This window comes from Vigna unguiculata, chromosome 1, assembly GCF_037176805.1.
Source record: "Vigna unguiculata cultivar grain cowpea cultivar isolate G323 ecotype 2 chromosome 1, ASM3717680v1, whole genome shotgun sequence".
NCBI classification, from domain to species: domain Eukaryota; kingdom Viridiplantae; phylum Streptophyta; class Magnoliopsida; order Fabales; family Fabaceae; genus Vigna; species Vigna unguiculata.
Window position 1 is genome coordinate 4,154,203 of NC_140792.1, and position 21,498 is coordinate 4,175,700.

Here is a 21,498-nt window from a genome sequence, read left to right on the forward strand (position 1 = left end):
GAAGTAGTCGTTAGGTGTTTGGCCTCAGTCCAACAAGACCTGGTGCCAAAAAGGGGTATATGGCTTCGGTTGTTAAAGGAACCGAAGCCATAGGGTTTATTTAGGGTTTCAATTTCGCGAACCCTTCTACTTCCCCGTGCCGCGAATCTACAACTCCTTCCTCTCTCTCTTCCCGCAAACAACTTTCACCCTTGTTACTCCCTCTGTAGCTCATTTTCATTTCTCTCTTCAAACCCTCCCACGCTGGAGGAATCGCCGTCTACTAGGATCAAAACGACAACATCAACATAACATTCTTGTCCACGTTCGGCGGCGGCCAGACCCCGCAACTGAACCTCGCCGGCCACTGCAACCCCTCTATCAACAACTGCAACGTGTTCAGTAATCAGATCAAGGGGTGCCAGAGCAGAGGTATAAAAGTAGTCCCTCAGCTCCGCCGACGACGCAACACAAGTTGCTAACTACATCTGGAACAACTTTCTCAGCAAGCAGTCGAGCTCTTGTCCTCTCGGTGACGCCGTCTTAGACGGCGTCGATTGCGAAACCTGCGACCACCTCTACCAGATCTGCGATTGCGAAACCTGCAAATCAAAAAACCAAATCTGCAAACATTGTCGCAACCCCTGCAGATTCACAAACCACCATTGACAATCGCTGTTGCGGACGAGAACGCCTCCATTGCGCGGCTGAGCCACCGTTGACACAATGGCTTCGGTTCACAGTAGAAACGAGGTAGAAGAGTAGCTCTATGGCTTCGGTTCACACCCGAGGCCAAAAGCCATCCCTTTTGGCCTCACCCTAATATGTCTTGGTTCTGGAACCAGGGCAAAATATCAAAAATAACCGGGGCAAAATATCAACAGTAACATCTAATTCAAAATATGCATTAAAATAAATAAAGATTACTCACCTTTAATGGCCACCCTTTTAGAGTTAAATTGTTGCTACCTTGACACGAAAAATCTCCTATTAATTCAATTTGGGTGTGAAAGTAATGATATCCCAAAAATACTAGTTTTAACATTAAATCCTAAAATATTCTCACAACAAACTGGTGAATAAATTGTAATGAAACAATTAGATAAAAAATATACCCCCAATAAAATGCATGCAGATCAGATCCCAAATTAATAAAATAACAAATTACATTAAGGACGTGATGAAATAATACCAGGCATATACCACAATACTTAAATTAAATTTTAGTACTCAGAATTGGAATAAAATACTATTTCAAAAGATAAATGAAATAAGAAAGATATAGGAAAAAACACAAACAAGGCATATAACAATTAGAATAATCAAATCAACATTGAGTTAAATACACCACACTAATATAATCAAATTTTACAAAAAAGAGAATAGGAGGAACTAAATTGGAACATTACAACTAAAGAATCTAATGTAAATTGTAATTTGTGTGATTTAATATTCCTCTTCTCCAATATTTATCTTCTTCAAACTCCCATATATCAATTTATGTATAAATTTTAGTTTTAAATTATTTGACATAAACAAAGCTCCTAACATAAGAAAGACAAGCACAACCGAGATTTGATGCAAACAAATCATGCAAATATCAAAGATAGAAAACATAAAAAAAAAGAGGTTTACTCCAAACAAATCATGCAAATATCAAAGATAGAAAACATAAAAAAAAAAAAATCGAGGTTTACTCCAAACAAATCATGCAAATATCAAAGATAGAAAACATAAAAAAAATGATATTAAAAACCTAAACTCCAGCTCATGCATAAACTAAAATAACATATTAACAACAGTTATAAGAAACTTACAATGAGCTCTTATTCTACAAAGGAAATGCATCATTAAAAGCAATGAGCAAATGAATACACAAAAATCACTTACATGATATTAGTAGTAATAACATATTTGTTATCTTTTCCTTTTTCGGATTTCACATTGGTTTAATAAATAATGAATGATCATAACCAAAATACGCAATACTTCCCAGCTTCCTGTGGCTAAGAGATTCATTTCAGGAATACAAGCAATCATTGATGGGTGCATGCACCCACTGACGCACACACCTCACACACTCTACACAAGCCCCTCGCACACACTCTCCTAAAACACTCATTTGTACTGCAGTGCACTAACCCTCACACATTCCTCTCCCACAGACTCACATAGCGGCCCTGCAACACTTCTATTCTCACAAACTCATCACACATATGCACTAAACTTCACACACTCACCATGCACTGCAGCAAAACCCACTCACGTCTACACTCAGCAAAACCCACTCACGTCCACACTCAGCAAATAACTACTAACTCAAAGCCACAGAAGGAGAAAACCCTTTCAGCTCTGGTCCCTGCTCTCCAGAAAAGTCAATATGGCTTCAACATTGCCTACCATACAAGATCCCTTTTTTGTCTCATGTTGATGAAGTGAGCTTCAGCTCATATGATTTCAGTTCAAACTTAAATTAGCTCAGCTACAACAAGACTAAACAAGCAAACTACATTTCTATATCACAAAATACTACATGTATATAACATAAAATAATTAAATGAAATATAAAAAAAATCATATAATTTGAATTTTAAAAATGAAAATTAAATAAAAAACACAAAACTTGAGAAAAAATGGATAACTATTAATTTGATGTAAATTGAAGGTACACATTTATGGTTAGTATTTATTGCTTCTTATATAACAAATACAATAACGTTATTATTTATTATTTTTTTTATAAAAAATATATATTAATACTATGAAGATTGATAATAATTATTTTTCTATTTATTTTTCATCTGTTATTTTATTTTAATCATTTTTTTATTTTCATCTTTTACTACATTAATTATATGCATGTTATTTAAAATATCAACGGATAAAATTGAATTAATTTATACTTTTAGTGAAATCGAATAATCATTTATTTATATAAAACATAGTAAAATTATCATATAGTATAAAAGATCGAATAAATAATGATAACCTCGTGCGACGCTAAAATATTGGTTCCATAAAAAACTTTGTTAGATTATTTCATACTTTATTACATATCACACCTGTGTCTTCGTATTTTTTAAGCATATGTTTAATGGCACAAATTATTAATATTTATAAATTGATTAAGTTAATATATACAGTAAATTTATATTTGTTAACAAAGTGAAATATCTATTTACATGTGTATCAAATCAATGGACAATCATTAATTCATAACACTCCCCTTGAGTGTCCATTGATAAAAGAATGTGTCTCGTTAAAACCTTAATAGGAAAAACCCTTTGGGATAAAAAACCTAGTGAAGGAAAAAGCATACAACATTTTGTATTCTTTAATACAATATTGTTCATCACATATTGTATTTCTCCCCCTCATGTAAACTTACATCATTAAGGTGACAAAGTCCGAACTTGTGAATCATTTGCTCAAAAGTTATTCTCGGCAAAAGCTTCATAAATAGACTTTCCATATTTTCACATGAATGAATTTTTGGATATCTATATCATCCTTTCAATTGAACAATACACTATTGTCTTCATATATGGTTGTTGATTCCATCTTTGTCGGGGATAGTCACAAGTTTCTTGCACATGTTGAATTATATACCTTAGCCAAATATATTCACAACTTTCCTCGTAATTCTGTATGATTAGACGATAGTGCTACTATCGTTTGTTTCATATACCTTCATGAAACCACTGTGCTACCACATGTGAACTAACATCTTATTTGTGATCAACCATTGTGACATTGTGAGAATATGTAAAATAACATGCATATACATAATCCATTAGGTCTGATTCTGAATCATTTGGATGGAATAAACTCATATTCATAGTACCCTTAAGGTAATGAAATATATGTTTCACTTCAAACCATTTTTTTCTTGTAGTTGAAGAACTATATCTTGCTTAACAAATTTACAGCAAATGCAATATCATATCGAGTATAATTAGCAAGATACATTAGTGTTTCTATGACACTGAGATATGGTGCTTCTGGACCAAGAAGATCTTCATTATTTTCTTGAGGTCTAAGAAGAGTGTTTATCAACATCTAACGACCTCACAACTATTAAAGTGCATAATGAATGTGACTTGTCCATTTAGAACATTTTATGCACCTTAATTATATAAGCCTTTTGATGTATAAAAACATCTTTGTTTAAATACTCAATTTGTAATCTCAAATTTTTTTTTTTGCCTTTTCAAGATCCTTCATATCAAATCCTTTGTTTAAGCAATCAATTGTCTTTGTAAGCTCATTAGGAATTCTTGAATTATCTACGTTTTGAAGCTCCAATCTTTATTTACAATTCACATTTGAAGATATAATTTGGAACTTTTCATTCTATATAACTCAAACTTTTCATTGGTTTGCAACCTATGTTTAGCGTATAGGGCTTCTTTATATATAACTCAAACTTTTCATTGATTTCATACAAAAAGGCTATAACTTTAACATCACATAACAAAATCCTACACACTTCAACACACATACTACATACCACTACATACCATGTTGATTACAATACATCTAAGTTTTGCAACAAATCACGAAATTTTCAACAACATTGACACGATAATTATGTTATTCAAACCAAAAAAAAAAATCATCCATATTAACAACTTCACCCATTTTTCAGAAACCTTAAAAGATTTCTCTAGATTATATATCTTCCTCCTTTGTCTCACACTAGTAACATCCCTTTGATCCCTATTATCTTCAGTGCACCATTTGAAATAGTTGCACACATTAAAATCTTCACTTCCACTCTATTCTTCACAACAACCATAACAATATCAACATATGTTAGCAACAATAATTTTTATTTTTAAAAACATAAACTAAACAAACAAACAGACAAAAATCTATGGACCTAACCTTTAGTTAGGGCAACCCTTAAATTGTTTCCCACCATTCTTAAAAGTTCTACCCATTCTCAATACTACAACCTCTCCAAATTGGCAAATTGGTGCTACGCCCAACCCCTAGATCCACCACCATGAGAGGAGATGTTATGATTTTGCATCCATGAATAAGATAAACAAGACTGACCCCAATACATAGTTGACTTCAACAAGACACAAGATGAAGAGCCTAGACCATTCATTTAAAAAGTATAAGATTATATGTTCCTGCAGAGAACAAATAAGAAGTCAGGCACAAGCGTCACCTTACCATGTAGTCCGCTATCTCCTCAGTTGGCCTCTTCCCATTCGATACATGTCGGCTTGAACCCAGGAGGGGTTACCTGCAGAAGAATCTCCGAAGCTCAAGTAAGTCAAAGCTCTCAAGGAGTCAAATCAGCAATTAATGAATGCGTACCTTTAAATGATGGGGTCCACGCGTATTTATAGAGCATTAATGACGTTTGACCATTGCATGGGCTGGGTTTTGACTTGGGCCCCAGCTTGGGCCATGAGTGGGCCTGGGCCCCAAAACAGGCCCTGGAGGCCTATTGAAGGCGGGGCATTGATGTTAGTTAACTTTCTAGGCAAGTAGTCGGTTTCGACCGGCTACCTGCCTAGGTGGCTTGTGCTGGTGTTGTCCGGGTACTAGATGCTAGGCGGTTTTGATGTGTATATTATTTACTTGGTTGAATTTGGCTAGGTACGGTACATTATATTTTCAAAATAATATATTTATAAAAATAATTTTTTTTTCATATTTTCATTCATAATTAATTAATAAACCTACAAATAACATGATAAAGAAAAATAGTGTAAGTTTTATTTTAAAAAATAATTAAAATAGTTGAAATGATCTTTTAATAATTAAATACTCAATATGAGATGGCATGTATGACCATATACATATATTTCAAATAATTTATTTTTTCCTTTAAAATATTCTCATATTTTTAAATAGTGAAAAATACTAAATATATACATATATGTAAACAACCATTTTTAAAGTTTATTATATTTAAAAATAACATATATAGTTATACATAAATTTAAATAATCACTACAATCACAATAAGAGGTGTTGTCAGTTAGAACTCATGTCGTCTTCTTCTTCATTTGTGTGTGGATTTCTCTTCTTATCCCAACGTTGCCTCTTCTATGTGGTTTTTCTCTTTGGTCAACATCACAACTTGTCACTACACTGTGAGGTGTCACTAGCTAGCGTCATCAATGACTTCTTGTTCTTAGATTTCTTCTTTTTCCTTCGCGACAAGGCTAGACTCTCTATTCGTTGTTGTCGCTTAAAAATTATTATCTTTTTATAAATTTTATTAGATTTTAAATAATATGAAAAAAATAACTATTATTTATAATTATTGATATTTAATTTGGATTTGTGAATATTATTAAAAATAATATAAAACATAGTCATGAGTTAGAAATAATTATTATTAGGTATTTTAAAATTATATTAACATGAAATTTATATGTTAAAAATATTAAAGATTTATTTCAAAATGTGATTTTAAAATCCCAATTTAAATTATTATATAGGGAATTAAAAAATCAAAGTTAAATTTCAATTTTTTTCTTGCATTTCTCGTGCAATGAGTACATGTTCCTTATAAGCTGTCATCTTTCATTCCACTTAGCTACCAATCCCATGTCGTATGAAGATAATGTGGATTAGAAACTTCTTTCACATTTGCTGGTAAGTATCTTTTTCTTATTAATAACCCTTTTTTTTTCGGGTACAAAGAGGAGCGTTATTATAACCTAACAAATGGTTAGTCATGTATAGAAACACCTTTAGGATAACCTAAAGTTACTAAGGAGGATTTGTGCATATTTGGGATAATTTTTGGAAGTCCTACATCAATTAGAGATAAGGTCAATTCACAATATATAAGTGAGTGTAAACCTTATCTTACAAGCCAATTTTGTAAGGTTGAGTTAGGCTTAAAGTTCACTTCTTAACATGGTACCAGAGCCATGGGTTAAAGCTTATTCTAGTGAAATTTGATGTTTGTTGGATCTATTGTTCCACCTAATATCGGGTGTCTAGTCCCACGCACAATATCTATATGTCTCGACGTGAGAGTGTGTGTTGGAAGTCCTACAACGACAGGAGATAAGCTCAATTCACAAGTGGGTACAAATCTCACCTTGCAAGTCGGTATGTGTTGGAAGTCCTACATCGACTAGAGATAAGGTCAATTCACAATATATAAGTGAGTGCAAATCTTACCTTACAAATCCATTTTGTAAGGTTGAATTAGACTTAAAGTCCACTTCTTAACAATAATTACAATCAGGGTTTATTTTTCCTTGAAAATGTGGAGTAACTCAAAGGTTGGGACACAAAGGGGAAAGATGGTGGGTGACACGTAAATGACTGAATGGAAAGGGAAGGCAACACATAGTTCTCTTTGAAGAATGAGGATTTCTACAACAATAAGAAGTAATGAAGACAAACTTCTACACTTCCCATGCTAGGAACTAAACAAGGTAAAAATTCCTAGATTGTTAAAAAATATTTAAGATAAGTTGATTCTTTAATTGAATGTAATCACAATATCCAAATTTTTCTACGTGAATAAAAATTATACCTTTTCTCCTGGTGCTTGCAAACATTGAGAGAGAAGGAAGTGATAATTGATTACAAAGTAAGGGTTCTATGGTGTAGTGGTTAGCACTTTGGACTTTGAATCCAACGACCTAGGTTCGACTCCCGGTAGGACTTTTTCTCTTTTATTTTAAAAAAATCATTTTAAGAAATAATAATATAAGTAATTTATCACTAAAAAATATAAGATTATATAATTATGTAACATCTCATTTTAATAACATAGTACTATTAAAATAAAATTTCTCTTTTATTTTAAAAAAATCATTTTAAGAAATAATAATATAAGTAATTTATCACTAAAAAGTATAAGATTATATAATTATGTAACATCTCATTTTAATAACATAGTACTATTAAAATAAAATATTTCACTATGAATACGGTCATACAAGATAGGAACTTGAAGACTAGAGATAAGGTTAATTCACAAAATATAAATGGGTGCAAACCTCACCTTACAAGCCAATTTTATAAGGTTAGGTTAGCCTTAAAGTCCACTTCTTAACAATAATTACAATCAGGGTTTAGTTTTCCTTGAAAATGTGGTAGCTAGTTCTGGGAATGTCATTGGAGATGTGGAGGAACTTGAAGGCTAGGATGTAAATGGGAAACATGATGAGTGACACGCAAATGATCATACGCAAAGGCAAGGCAACACAAAGTCTTGTTCGAAGAATAAGAATTTCTACAACAACAAGTAATGAAGACAAACTTTTACACTTCTCATGTTGGAAACTAAGGTAAAAATTCCTAGATTGTTTAAATCTATTTAAGATAGGTTTATCCTTTAATCGAATGTAATCATAACATCCAAATTTTGCTACATGAATAGAAATTTTACCTTTTCTCTTTGTGTGTACAAACGTCGAGAGAGAAAGGACGAGATTTGATTACAAAATAAAGGTTCTATGGTGTAGTGGTTAGCACTCCGGACTTTGAATCCAGCAACCTGGGTTCGACTCCCGGTAGGACCTTTTCTTTTATTTGTCTAAATTTGAACCCTATTTTGGTAAATTTGTTGCAAGTAGATCTTTTTTTGATAGGTGACACATGTGCCATTGCTGAATTTGAAAAACCTCAATTTAGTCTCTTATTTGTTATTTTGTTTCAATTTCTTCCCAATTTTTTTAAACTAGAACAATTTCATCCCTATCCATTTACATACCAAATTTAACTTTTATATAAATGTTACAATGATATTTTTAACAATATTAATTTTATTTAAATTTATACTTTACATTGAGCTTTATTTAAATTTTGTTTCAAATATTCATATATCAATAATTTATAGACAAATGTTAGAGTTGGTTTAAAAATAACAACTCTATAAATTGAAATGTAAAACTTTAAAATAATTTTATAACAATTTAAAATGTTATAAACTGTTAAATATATTTATTTTAAATTATTAAAAATTGTTTTAAAATTTTACATTTGAATTTATAAATTTGTTATTTTTAAACTAACACTATAATTTGTATATAAATTCTTGATACATAAACAAAATTAAAATAAAGATCAATTCAAAATATAAATTTAAATAAACTTAATTTTGTTAAAAATATCAATTATAATAAAAATATCATTATAATATTTTTATACAAGTTAAATTTGGTCTGAATTTGGAAGGTATAAAATTGCTCCAATTTAAAAAAAAGGGACTCAATTTAGACACCATGACAAATATATGGACTAAATTGAATTTTTTTACATCAACAATGGCACGTGGCAAAATCTAAATTTGACACGTGGCAATTTTTTTACAAAAACAAAAAAAACACAGGCTGACACATGACACATTAGTTAGCACAGTTAGTATATTATTAATGGAACGGATTTGATTACAACAAATTTACTAAAATAAGGACTAAATTAAGACAAATAAAAAAAGACTCTTTTGAGATTTCTCTACAAAAATAAGACCAATAAAATGATTTAACCTAAAAATAACTTATTTTATGAAAAAAAAAACTCTTTAATTAACTCACCCATTTATTTAAAAGGAAATACATAATTTATTGCAGAGCGACTTGTTTTCTTAAAACATGTGTATTTTTATTATATGTTTCTAAATATAGTGTTTTACAATTTCTTTTTGTCTAATAGACATGAAATAAATAATAATTAAGATTTATTTATATATTTAATGGAAAAGATTTGATATTTAATCCTATAATTAAAAAAAAAAGCTATTCATAAAAATTATATCTTTTAATAAGATTTAATCAAGTACGAAGTCTTTATGTTAAAAAGTATAAGATTTTCAAAATTGTACCTGATCGGAACTATTCTAATATGGAACTAAGCGATCTTAAGAACCTTGTGTTGATTCTCCTTCCGCTCCTCTCCGGACTCTCCTTGGGATTACTTGCTGCGGAACTCCGAGGGTGGGGTACCTACAAGCACTCCAACGCTCAAGTCAAATAGTGATTTAATATGAGGTGTATGTAGAAAAATGAGAAAAGCATATCTCTATGTAGCTGCTAGACCCTAATTTTTATTATTCATTTTGTAATCCTGTCATTATTATTCGCAACCCGTTTATACTCGAGGATTAACTCTTTCCTTTCTGATTGGGATTGCGCGTTCTTTCCTTTCTGATTGAGATTACGCGCGCCTTATAAATGATCAGTTCTTTTCTTTTTGGTTGAGATTGTGCGTGCCTTGTAAAGGATTGGTTCTTTCCTTTCTTACTGGGATTGTGTGCTCCTTGTCTGCACCTGTACAATATCCTACCTACCAAGCTTGGTCAATATTGGGCCGGGATGTACCCGGCCAAGTAGTGGGCCGGGATGTACCCGGCCAAGTAGTGGGCCGAGATATACCCAGCCTCTGCACCATGCCAACCCATTTCTTCCTGCACCTGCTGGGTTTCCTTTCTTCTCCTTGAGGCCGAGATGCGACCGACCTTTTCCATAGCCAGATGGGTTGGGATGTAGCCGACCTGTCACCTATACACCACCCTCTAGTCTCGTAGTGAATGAAGTGAAACAAGAGAGTGTAGTGCAAAAAAATGAGTGGGAAGGAAAGAAGGAGTGTGGATGGCTGAGATGTCCTCACCACTCATACCTTGCGATATGTGTCAAGATGCATTGGAAAAAGGCATTGACCCAACTCGCTGTTTGAAGCTAGTGCCATAATGATGGGACATAGTAATAAGTGGGAAAGTAAATGTAGCGGTCTGAGCACCATTAGATAAAGTTGAATCCGGTGGTGGGGATGGCGCCTATGCATGCAAAGGAGGTCCACTATGAATAGAGGTGAGGTCTCCATATTAGGGCAAGGTTTCCACTTTAGAAGTAAGCCAACCCCCAGCCAAGTATATCATGCACCGTAGCGCTCCCCAGGTATGTCATCCTTCTCTGCTTATTATCTTTCCAATAGGCATAGTGATTCAGATGAAAAGTCCATTGTATCCAACTATCTTGATAGTGATAGCTCCCAAGGGAATGATGAACACTCCCATGGTTTCAAGGAGTTCTCGGCCTTGCGTCATCCATAGTATGTATGGGTAGATCCTAGAGTGAAACTCCCATTGTCTAGGTTTGGTAAGTCCTCTGCCATAGTCGCCTTTCGTAAGATGATATAATAGCTAGTACAGTAGATGAACGTATTGTGAGCACAGAACGAGCTAAGAATGGGGACAATTTCTTCTATATGTACTCAGCCTTAATATCAGATTTGCATGTGTGCCTCCCTTTTAATTATTTTACCATGAGAGTCTTGAGAGTGCTGAATTTGGCGACTAGTGTTCCACTTGAAACTCTCTCCGCAAGTGTTCTTGCAATACTATTGCACACGTCCGGGAGAGTTGGTCAGTTGGATATCCCTAGTGGGCCAAAGCCATCAATACCTACTGGCGTCCTATACTTAGTCTTTTAAAAGGTTTAAAATTAGATTTTTTAAGGTAGTCATCTTGTCCGCTAGGGATAAATATTTTTACTTTGACAATGGTGAATCTAAATTTCCTTTCTACTAGACTAAAAATCCCACCCATACCGAATTTGGCCGAGAACATCCCTCACCCAGGAAGACCTGTATGTGTTGTCCTATTTAGACCAAGTGCCCAAGAAACTCTCCTCCAAGAAAATTATTCGAGTGTTTAGGTCTTCTCATTCGCACGATGACCTTTTCGGTATGTATGTTTGACTAACTATATGTAGATAGCCAGTTGTTATTCTTGTCTAACACTTATTTTTTATTTGCAGATATCATGGCTGCTGCTGGCTCCCCTAGTAAGAAGTGTTTCTAGAACTGAAGAGAAATATGCTGGAGGAGTAGAAGAGAAAAGGAGGTGAAAGTTCTTGGCATCTTACCACAAAGATGCCATTTTAGAGGAGCGATCTGATGCCTTCTCCTATTGAAAAGAGGAAGAGCAAATGCAAGGATCGCCATGCAAAGTCGAGCACTCCCTGACTTTCTTATCCGAAGAAATCTCAAAGCACTTCGATGATTGACGGCACGACGGACTCTTTGGCAGCGTTGTTCGACTCCCAACTCAAAATTAATGAGGGCATAGAGGTTTCACTATCGTCGGAGGATGCTGAGATTATTTCAGCCATGTGCCCATATACCGTGCTTTATGCACTGAACGAATTTCAAGCTAGAGCAATGGTGACGGGTCGTCATTTGGAGACGATGTTGAGTTAAACTCTAAACACAAGCAAGTTAACTGCCGAGACAGAGAACCTGCAGAGGGAGTTAGTTGGGGCCAAAAATAGGAGGCAAGAGGTTTCCTTACATTTGGTTATGTTGATTGTATGTATCACGTTTTGCTTCTTGCTTAGAATTTCGCATTTTGCAATTGTCATATTTTGCTTCTCTGTATAAATACAGTACCAACTAGATTAGATTGTAGGATGAAGCTAGCTAGAGTGGTGGGGATGATGTTGGCCAACTTGGCCGAGATGTTGCCGGTCACTTTGGGTTGAGTTGTTGCCGACCTTGTGTTCCCTTGGGCCACCAAGTTTGCCCTCACGAGTGGTTGTGCGTCGTCTCTATGGTGTTTATTTTACGTTGGTATGGGGGATCATCTTTTGAGCGATGAAGCATCCTTTTCCACTGATACAAATATGGGGGATCATCTTGTTTGATGAAGCTTTCTTTCCCATAGAGAGAAATATTTAAAAATAATCTTATTGGTATATGCTTGATTTAAACACGCGCGTGCTTTAATAATGAAAATTGTAACCATAAAAAGGAAGCGAGAAATATGCCTTATTTATTGCCATGGTGCCTCGTTAAAACCTTCTTGACCAAAACCCTCCTTAGGGAAAAAAGATCAAGGTAAGAAAAAGTAGACCATTTATTCCTCAACTAATCTACAAAAAAAGTCTGAAATTTAACATAATCATTCATTAAACTAACTGTAATAGAACTTGAGATGTGAAGCATTCTAAGTTGCTGGGACATGAACTCCTGATAGGTGCTTCAGCCTGTACACGCCCTTACCTAGAACTTCTTTGACGCGGAATGGTCCCTTCTAATTGGTCGAGAATTTTCCTTCATGTTTTCGGGCAGCACTTGCCATCCGCCACATCAAATCTCTTTGGTGAAAGGACTTAGGTCTGACTTTGGTGTGGTAGCAGCGTTGGGCTCTTAGCTTAGACGCCCCCTCACGAACTCACACATGATCTAGGAGTTCCTGGATCAGATTTAGGTTTGTCAACATACTTTCTTCATTAAGGTGGATATCGAACATACATCTTTGCAAGGTGGGTTCTCCAATCTCGACAGGGATCATTGCATCTACTCCATATGCCATAGTAATTCATCAGCCCACATGCGCTTAGCATCTCCCAACCTCTTCTTAAGCTCCTGTAGTAGGACTTTGTTTGTCGCTTCAACCTACCCATTCATTTGCGGATACTCGATCAAGCTGGTGATATGTTGGATATGGAGTCTCTTATAGAACTCGACTAGTCCCTTGTCGATAAACTGTATGCCGTTATCCACTATGATAATGCTCGAGACACCGAACCTGCACACTATACTCTTCTAAACGAATTTTTACACCTACTAGGTCGTGATTGTGGCTAGAGGTTCTACCTCGATCCACTTGGTAAAGTAGTATATGGTGAATGACCAAGGAAATGTAATGCCATGTAATTCTTCGGATTTGAGATGTATCATGTTACCATGCTGCTGGCATTGGACGCACTTCCTGACGTACTTGTCGCAGTCCTCCTTCACGGTTGGCCAGTAGTATCTCACTCGTAATACCCGTGCCACCATGGCTCAAGACCCCGTATGCATGGTTGTCAAAATCGCGACCCAAAACGTAAGATCGTACGAGTCTACGACCTTTTGCAACCTCTCTGATCCCGCTCCCCTTAAAACACACGATCTTCAAGGATCGTGTTGGATCGTCGTTGTAAATCACAACTCGGTTGGGAGTGGCGATTTCGGAGATGTGATCCCTTCTAATTGCGACGGGGCTAATCCCTTCCAAACAGTGAGGAAGAAATGAGCAGACCTTGTGGCGACAGTGACAACTGCAGCAACAACGCCCTCTATTAGCAGCGTCGAGTCTCACAGCAACGCCAACGACGACTTTTGCATCTCGCAGCAACAACAACTTCACATCTCGTAACAGCAGCACTAGCTTTACATCTCGCAACGGCAACAACACCAGCTTCGCATTGCAATGGCAACATCAATTTTTAACCTAATTTCCAAAAACCCTAAATTTCTAACCTAATTTTTTAAACTTTCAAAAAGCCCAGTGTTTCTCAGAAGTAAAACCTGCACAGTAAAACCACAATTGCATGTAAAAGTAACTTTTTTAAAAAAGTTACTATCTCCCTCTCTGTTACATTAGAAATAGTGACATGATTTAAAAATAAAACTATCTCCCTCTATCACACATCTAACGTTAAAAAAAAATAAAACAACGGGATAATAACTCCATTATTTCCCTCCTCTTATTAAATTAAAAAATCTACTCTTCAAAAAATTTAGAAAATATTTTATTAAAATTAAAAAATTTGCTCCTTAAAAATTAAGAAAAGATTTTATCAGATTAAAAAAATCTGCTCTTTAAAGATTAAAAAAATATTTTATTAGGATTAAAAAATCTGCTCCTTAAAAATTAAGAAAATATTTTATTAAGATTAAAAAATTTGCTCCTTAAAGATTAAGAAAAAAAGAGGCTTAAATACCTTTTTGGTCCTCATTTTCGTAGTGTTTGTTGCAGATGGTCCTCATTTTCACAGAATGTTTAAAATGGTCCTCATTTTTATCGAATGTTTAGAATGGTTCTCATTTTCGCAATTCGTGTTTTATTTGGTCCTTTTCTGTAACGCCGTTTAAATCATTAACGGAACATTGTACCGGTGGCTAATTAACGTTAATTTTTCAATTTAGGGGAAATTTTGCAATTAGGGAAATTTTGCAGCAATGAATTTCATCAATGTCAATGCTGAGGACTTCATACCAATCGGTTTCAGGAGATCCACGTATGAAGAAATATATCAATCCATCATCTTTCCAGTCAATGGTGAAGTCTTATGGGAAAGAACTCCCTACCCTGACGTCCATCTACCACATAAGAGAATCTTACCAAGAAGACCCAAGAAAAAAAGAAGGTTGGAAGAGTGGGAGTTGAGAAAGGATAACACACAAATCAGCAAAGGAGGTCATAGAAAAAAAATGTAGCATATGCCATCAGATTGGACATAACAAGAACAATTGCCTAGATAAGCCTGTGGATGAGCAGACTACAACACCTGCTTAGACTGCACCAGATGCTCAAACTGCTGAGAATGCACCAACTGCTGAAACTCAAACAACTCAACCACCAAGGAATGAAGTGGAGAATCAAACAACACCACTACCAACACCAGAAGAACCATCTCAGCTATTTATGATGAAATTACAGATTAGGAGGAGGCCATGATAGCAACTACAAACGTCTTAGTTATTTTTTAGAATTTCTGATGTAGAATTCATTATTGATGTATTGCATTTTGACTTTCCTTAAACTTCGTTCAGTTTCACTTTTGCCAAACATTGATGTAGTGCATTTTGATGATGATGAATTAATGTTATGAATTTAACTTCTTCCAGACTTATATCAATTTAATTTTTCCCAAACTTAAATCAATTTCACTTACTTCAATGCTCAGATTAAGATGTCATTTTGAACATGTTGGGACTAATATCAACATAATCAAACTAATTCATTTCTTCATTTAACAATAGTACAAAACAAATTGGACTTTAAAAGATTACACACAATAACAGTACGAATAATACAATAACAACTCAAGTGAAACCTATTACTAATTGCAGCCTCTTCTCAGCAACCTTCAATGACTTCTCCAAATCATTAATCTGCCTCTTTTGTGTCATGATGATGACATTCTTTTCATCAACACCACCATTTGAAAAAGTTACAGCCCACATTATTGGAACCACCACTCTGTAAATCAATAAACCAAAAATTAAAACCAATTTATCATTAACACAAAAATAAAAATAGATTGTACCCAAAATTTTTTCTACTAATATTCTTTGGAGTTCTTGCCATCCTCAAAGCAGCCATCTCTCTGCAACTACAAATCGGGGTTAATTCGTTTCTCGTTGAACCACCAATAGTGCACGAAGTGATACAACACGGTTGCCTCCAACGATTACAACCAGAGGTAAAGGAAGAAGATTGGGACCGTAACATACCTATATAATGGGATTGCAGGAAGAAGAAGATTGCAGCAATACCAATTGGGAATGGAGGAACAAGATTGCCAAAACTCACCAACTGCCCAAACATTCCCTACCAAAACCCTAGCTCACTTATTTATCCCCAAATATCTAATTAAGCCACCTGTACAGTACACGTAATACACCCTAATACAAATCATGCCACATGTACAATGCTTTGTTAATGATTTAAACGGCGTTACAGAAAAGGACCAAATAAAACACGAATTGCGAAAATGAGGACCATTCTAAACATTCGGTAAAAATGAAGACCATTTTAAACATTTTGTGAAAATGATGACCATTCGCAACAAACATTACGAAAATGAGGACCGAAAAGGTATTTAAGCCAAAAAAAAAAACTAAACAACTTACCTTAAAAAACCTACTAATTCTCTCCTTGCTGCCACTTTTTACAATTAAAAATTACTAATTTCCAAAATTAAAAACTGGGACAGTGATTGTTTACCTTAAAAAACTATTAATTCTCTCCTTGCTACCACTTTTTTACAATTAAAAATCACTAATTCCCTTCTTTTGCTAAGATTGAAAAAATTACTCCCTCTTCTTTATAAAATAGAACTACCATGACACACATGACACAGACTATTGTACTACGCAGTAAAATTACCATTCCCTTTATTCTCTCTATTTTTTCACTATATGTACCCAAACTACCATTCTACTTTTGCATTATTAAAATGACTTCAAAATCTTCTATACCCATGGCTCCAAAAAATGCCCCAGGAAATAGGAGTGATATAGCATGGAAGCATTGTAATTCTGTTGGTGGGGATACTAGAAAGTTGCAATGCAAATACTGTCAGAAGGTAGTAATAGAGGGAGTTTATCGAATGAAGCATCACTTGATTGGTACTCAAAAGGATGTTGGTGCTTGCAAGGATGTTACTGATGAAGTGAAGAAAGAGATGTGGGAAATTGTTGTTGGTTTGCAACAAAATTTAAACAAGAAATCAAGGTTGAATATGGAGGAGGGAACAATAGAAGCTAGTGAGAAAATAAAAAATAGTGAAGCTTCAAGTCCTACAAATATTTTTAAGAAAAGCGTAGTTGATACACAAACTACTATCAACAACATGTTTAAGAAAGGTATGAGAGAGGAAGCTTGTCAAGAAATTGCTAGATTCTTCTATAACAATGCTATACCTTTCAATGTGGCAAAAAGTTAAGAATTCATTGTTATGCTTGATTTGGTTTCAAGACATGGTCTTGGATTTAAGCCTCCATCTTATCATGAGATCAGAGTTAAATATTTGAAGGAGGAAGTTCAAAATACATCCCTTGCTTTGCAGGCACATAGAGATGAATGAAAAAAAATGGGATGTACTATTATGACCGATGGCTGGATTGATAAGAAAAGAAGGACAATATAAACTTCTTGGTGAACAGCCCAAAGAGAACTGTGTTTTTGAAGTCTATAAATGCCTCTTCAATATCTAAAATAGCTGAGAAAGTTTTGGAGATGATGGATAACATTGTTGAAGAGGTGGGAGAAGAAAATGTCATTCAAGTTGTCACCGATAATGCTGAAACTATAAAGTTGCTGGCCACTTGTTGATGACAAAGAGAAAAAGGCTATTTTGGACACCGTGTGCTGCACATTGTGTCGACTTAATGTTAGAAGATTATGAAAAGAAGATCCCCATTCATGAGGAGACAATTCCAAAAGGTAAAAAAATTTCTACCTTTATTTATTCAAGATCTTCTCTAATTTGTCTATTACAACATTTCACAAAAGGAAGGGATTTGGTGAGGCTGGGTGTTACCCGTTTCGCTACATCGTATCTGACATTAGAATGCCTATATGAGAATAAAGGAGCTTTGATTAGAATGTTTACTAGTAATGAGTGGAAGTCTAGCAAGTTTGCTAAAACCAATGATGGTAAAATAGTTGAAGATATTGTTTTAGATAAGAAGTTTTGGAAGAATATAATAACTTGTTTGAAGGGTACATTGCCTTTAATTGAATTGCTTCGATTGGTTGATTCGAATCAAAAGCCAGCCATGGGATTCATTTATGAAGCAATGGATCAAGCAAAGGAGAAGATTCAAAAGGCTTTTAATGCTGTCAAAAAAAGGTGTTAGTCATCTAACTATTTATATTTTTTAATGGAAAACAAAAAACTAACTCAATATAATGTATTTTGGTTAATTATTTGCCTTTGTGGAACATCATTGATGAAAGGTGGGACAAGCAGCTCCATAGGCCTTTGCATGCTGCAGATTATTTTCTTAACCCTCAAATGCATTATCGTCCCGGATTTAAAGCAGATTTGGAAGTGAAACGAGGTTTGATGGAATGTATAACTAGGATGGTCGAGGATGAGGATGAACAAACTCTCATTGATGTTCAAATTGATGATTTTAGAAAATGAGCAAAATGTTTTGGTTGTCCTTTGACTACTAGGTCAATTAATTTAAAGACTCCAGCAGATTGGTGGGAGTCTTATGGTGATGAATATCCTGAACTCCAAAAATTTGCGATTCATGTATTAAGCTTGACATGTAGCTCCTCCGGATGTGAGCGTAATTGGAGTTCCTTTGAGATGGTAAGTTAATGTTAGAGTATATCACTATAATAAATTACTAGTAGTGCTCACTTATTATATTTGTCTTTGCATTTATTTAGGTCCATACAAAGAGAAGAAATAGGCTAAAGCAAAGCACAATGAATGATGTTGTTTTTGTTATGGCCAATTCAAAATTAGCCAAGAAGAAACAAACAAGAAAACCAACTCGAATTAACATTGATGATTGTTCATCCGATGAAGAGTGGATTATGGAAGATGAGCATGAGCAAAATGAAGCATTGGATTTGAATGAGAACTTGATTCCAGTTGAAGTTCAGGAAGATGAAACTTTACATAGTCAAGACTTAGATATGGCTGATTTGAATGACGAAGGAGATAGGAATGGTGGAGCTGAAGATTGTGAACTTAACTTAGAAGACTATTTGATTTAGAAGAATCATTATTTTGTTATTCCTATATACGTAGGATATTGATTTGCACATAGTGATGTGCTCTTTTATTTCATATATTATAAAATTTACTGATGAATTTTGAGTGACAATAAAATTTGTAGGATCTTACGATCCATGTTACGATTTTTTGATTTACGATTTATATTTTCCTTTCTGATCTTGAGTAGGATCTCGATTTTGACTACCATGCCCGTATGTAAGCCACAAATTCCCGTGTGCAATTCCTCCATAATATATTGAGCCTGACGACTTGTTATGCACTTTAATAAAGGGTTGGAGAAACCCCATCTGTACAATTCTTTGCCAATCAACACGAATCGAGAACCACTCCTCATCCTCTAACACAACTACCTCTATAGTGTTGCTATCCATTAGGGTCACAGTGGGTTGGTCAAGTGTGGCATGGTCCAAGTGTCTTACTACTAGTTGGGAATCAGTTTTACACGTGACTGTATCTGTCAGTCTTTGTGATGAATGTCGTCTTCTCCTTGTTAGGGGGATACATTGGGATCTAGTTGTTCTGATCCAACCCAAGTCCGTCCGGCAGCCATCGTTAGGAATAACCATCGCATTCTCGAGGTATTGTCTACTTTGGAGCAGCATGTGGCCCCGTAACAGTTTTGTCCTTAAAAGGCGCCTTAAAGGGTGGAGGGTGATATGAGTATTTAAACTGCGTTTGACCTCGACTCCTAAGCGATATGAGACTTTATTGGGTCTGCCGGAACAAAAATAATATATTTATAAAAATAATCATTTTTTTACATATTTTCATTCACAATTGATTAATAAACTTACAAATAATATAATAAAAAAATAGTGTAAATTTTATTTTAAAAGATAATTGAAATAGGTTTGTTATATTGAAATGGTCTTTAAATAATTAAATACTCAAATGTGAGATGACATTTATTTATTGACATGTATTACCATATACATATATTTCAAATAATTTCTTTTTTCCTTTAAAATATTCTAATATTTTTAAATAGTGGAAACTAATATATATATATATATATATATATATATATATATATATATATATATATATTTAAACAACCATTTTTAAAGTTTATTATATTTAAAAATATCATATGTGGCTAGACATATATTTGAACAATCACTTTTAAGTTTACTATGTCAAAGAAAAATTAAAAGAATGCCTCTTTTACTTGTATCATATTTAAATATACATAAATATTTTCATTAGACACGAAATATGAGAAGACATGTATGGTCATGCATATATCTTAGTGATTTTTTGTTATATAAAAGTGGCGTAAATCATACAATCACATTAAAGAAACTTGATGCAAGATAAGATAACCTTCTTACCTAAATAGATGGTGTGCATGACCATACTTATAATGGTTGATGTTAACAATGGTATGGATGTCACAATAATCCATATCCATATGGTGTCACTATGACTATGATGGTTGTCGATGTTGCATATGGTTTTTCACTACCATCACGGAATTTTGGAATAAAAAACACATTCTAAATCAATTTTTGAATTCCTTGACGTATAGAAAGTCTCATTTTTGTAATAAATTATTTGTTTTTGATCCAACCCAATACTTGTAATGCAATAAGTAATAAGTAATTTCCAACCACAATTTGAGCAACAAAACACGCTTATAATAACTATGTGAGTAATGAAACTTCTAAAATGATTATAATATCACAACAAACAATTTATTTTAAAATTATTAAATCACCAATGCTTAAAAATATTTGCTCAAATTAATGTTATTAACCTATATCATAAATGAAACAAATAGAATGGTGAGATACCTACTTGTATGTAGCAAAGGGACAAGGACGCGAACGTAGCAATATATTCATTCTCAAATAATAACACAATAAACACATATTTATAAGATACAAATAACTAAGTAAAGAAAATTTTAGAATATTATTTTAGAGAATGAATAATAAGAATAAAAAAAATCCATTTGATATCATATTCGGAATCTTATTTAAGAGAAATAATAAGAAGAATAAGAATTTCAACTGAAAAAAAAAATAGAAGGTAAGGAAAATAAAGTCAACGAATCTACCTAAAGAATTAATTTGTCTGATGCCAATAATAATTAATAGTTAATATTGATATAAAACAATAATTGTTTGCACTCATGTTCTTTCCCATGTCCTTCCAAAATTCATACATTGCATTGAAAACCCAAATTCCAAATATGTTTTCATACCATCTTTATTCTTTGTTCTTTGTTTCTATCCACAATACATAAAAAAGAATTTGTAGAATTAAGAAT

At 33.9% G+C, this 21,498-nt stretch overlaps 2 non-coding genes and 1 pseudogene across 2 annotated transcripts; all 3 read left to right on the top strand.

The window, feature by feature from the left end:
* Positions 1–7,563: 7,563 nt before the first annotated feature.
* On the top strand, positions 7,564–7,635 carry TRNAQ-UUG (transfer RNA glutamine (anticodon UUG)). The gene has a single exon. It is a non-coding gene; the product is annotated as a tRNA-Gln (tRNA).
* Positions 7,636–8,423: 788 nt separating this feature from the next.
* Positions 8,424–8,495, top strand: TRNAQ-UUG (transfer RNA glutamine (anticodon UUG)). The gene has a single exon. It is a non-coding gene; the product is annotated as a tRNA-Gln (tRNA).
* An 8,445-nt stretch (positions 8,496–16,940) lies between these two features.
* LOC114194784 (uncharacterized) lies at positions 16,941–19,204 on the top strand (annotated as a pseudogene).
* Positions 19,205–21,498: the final 2,294 nt, after the last annotated feature.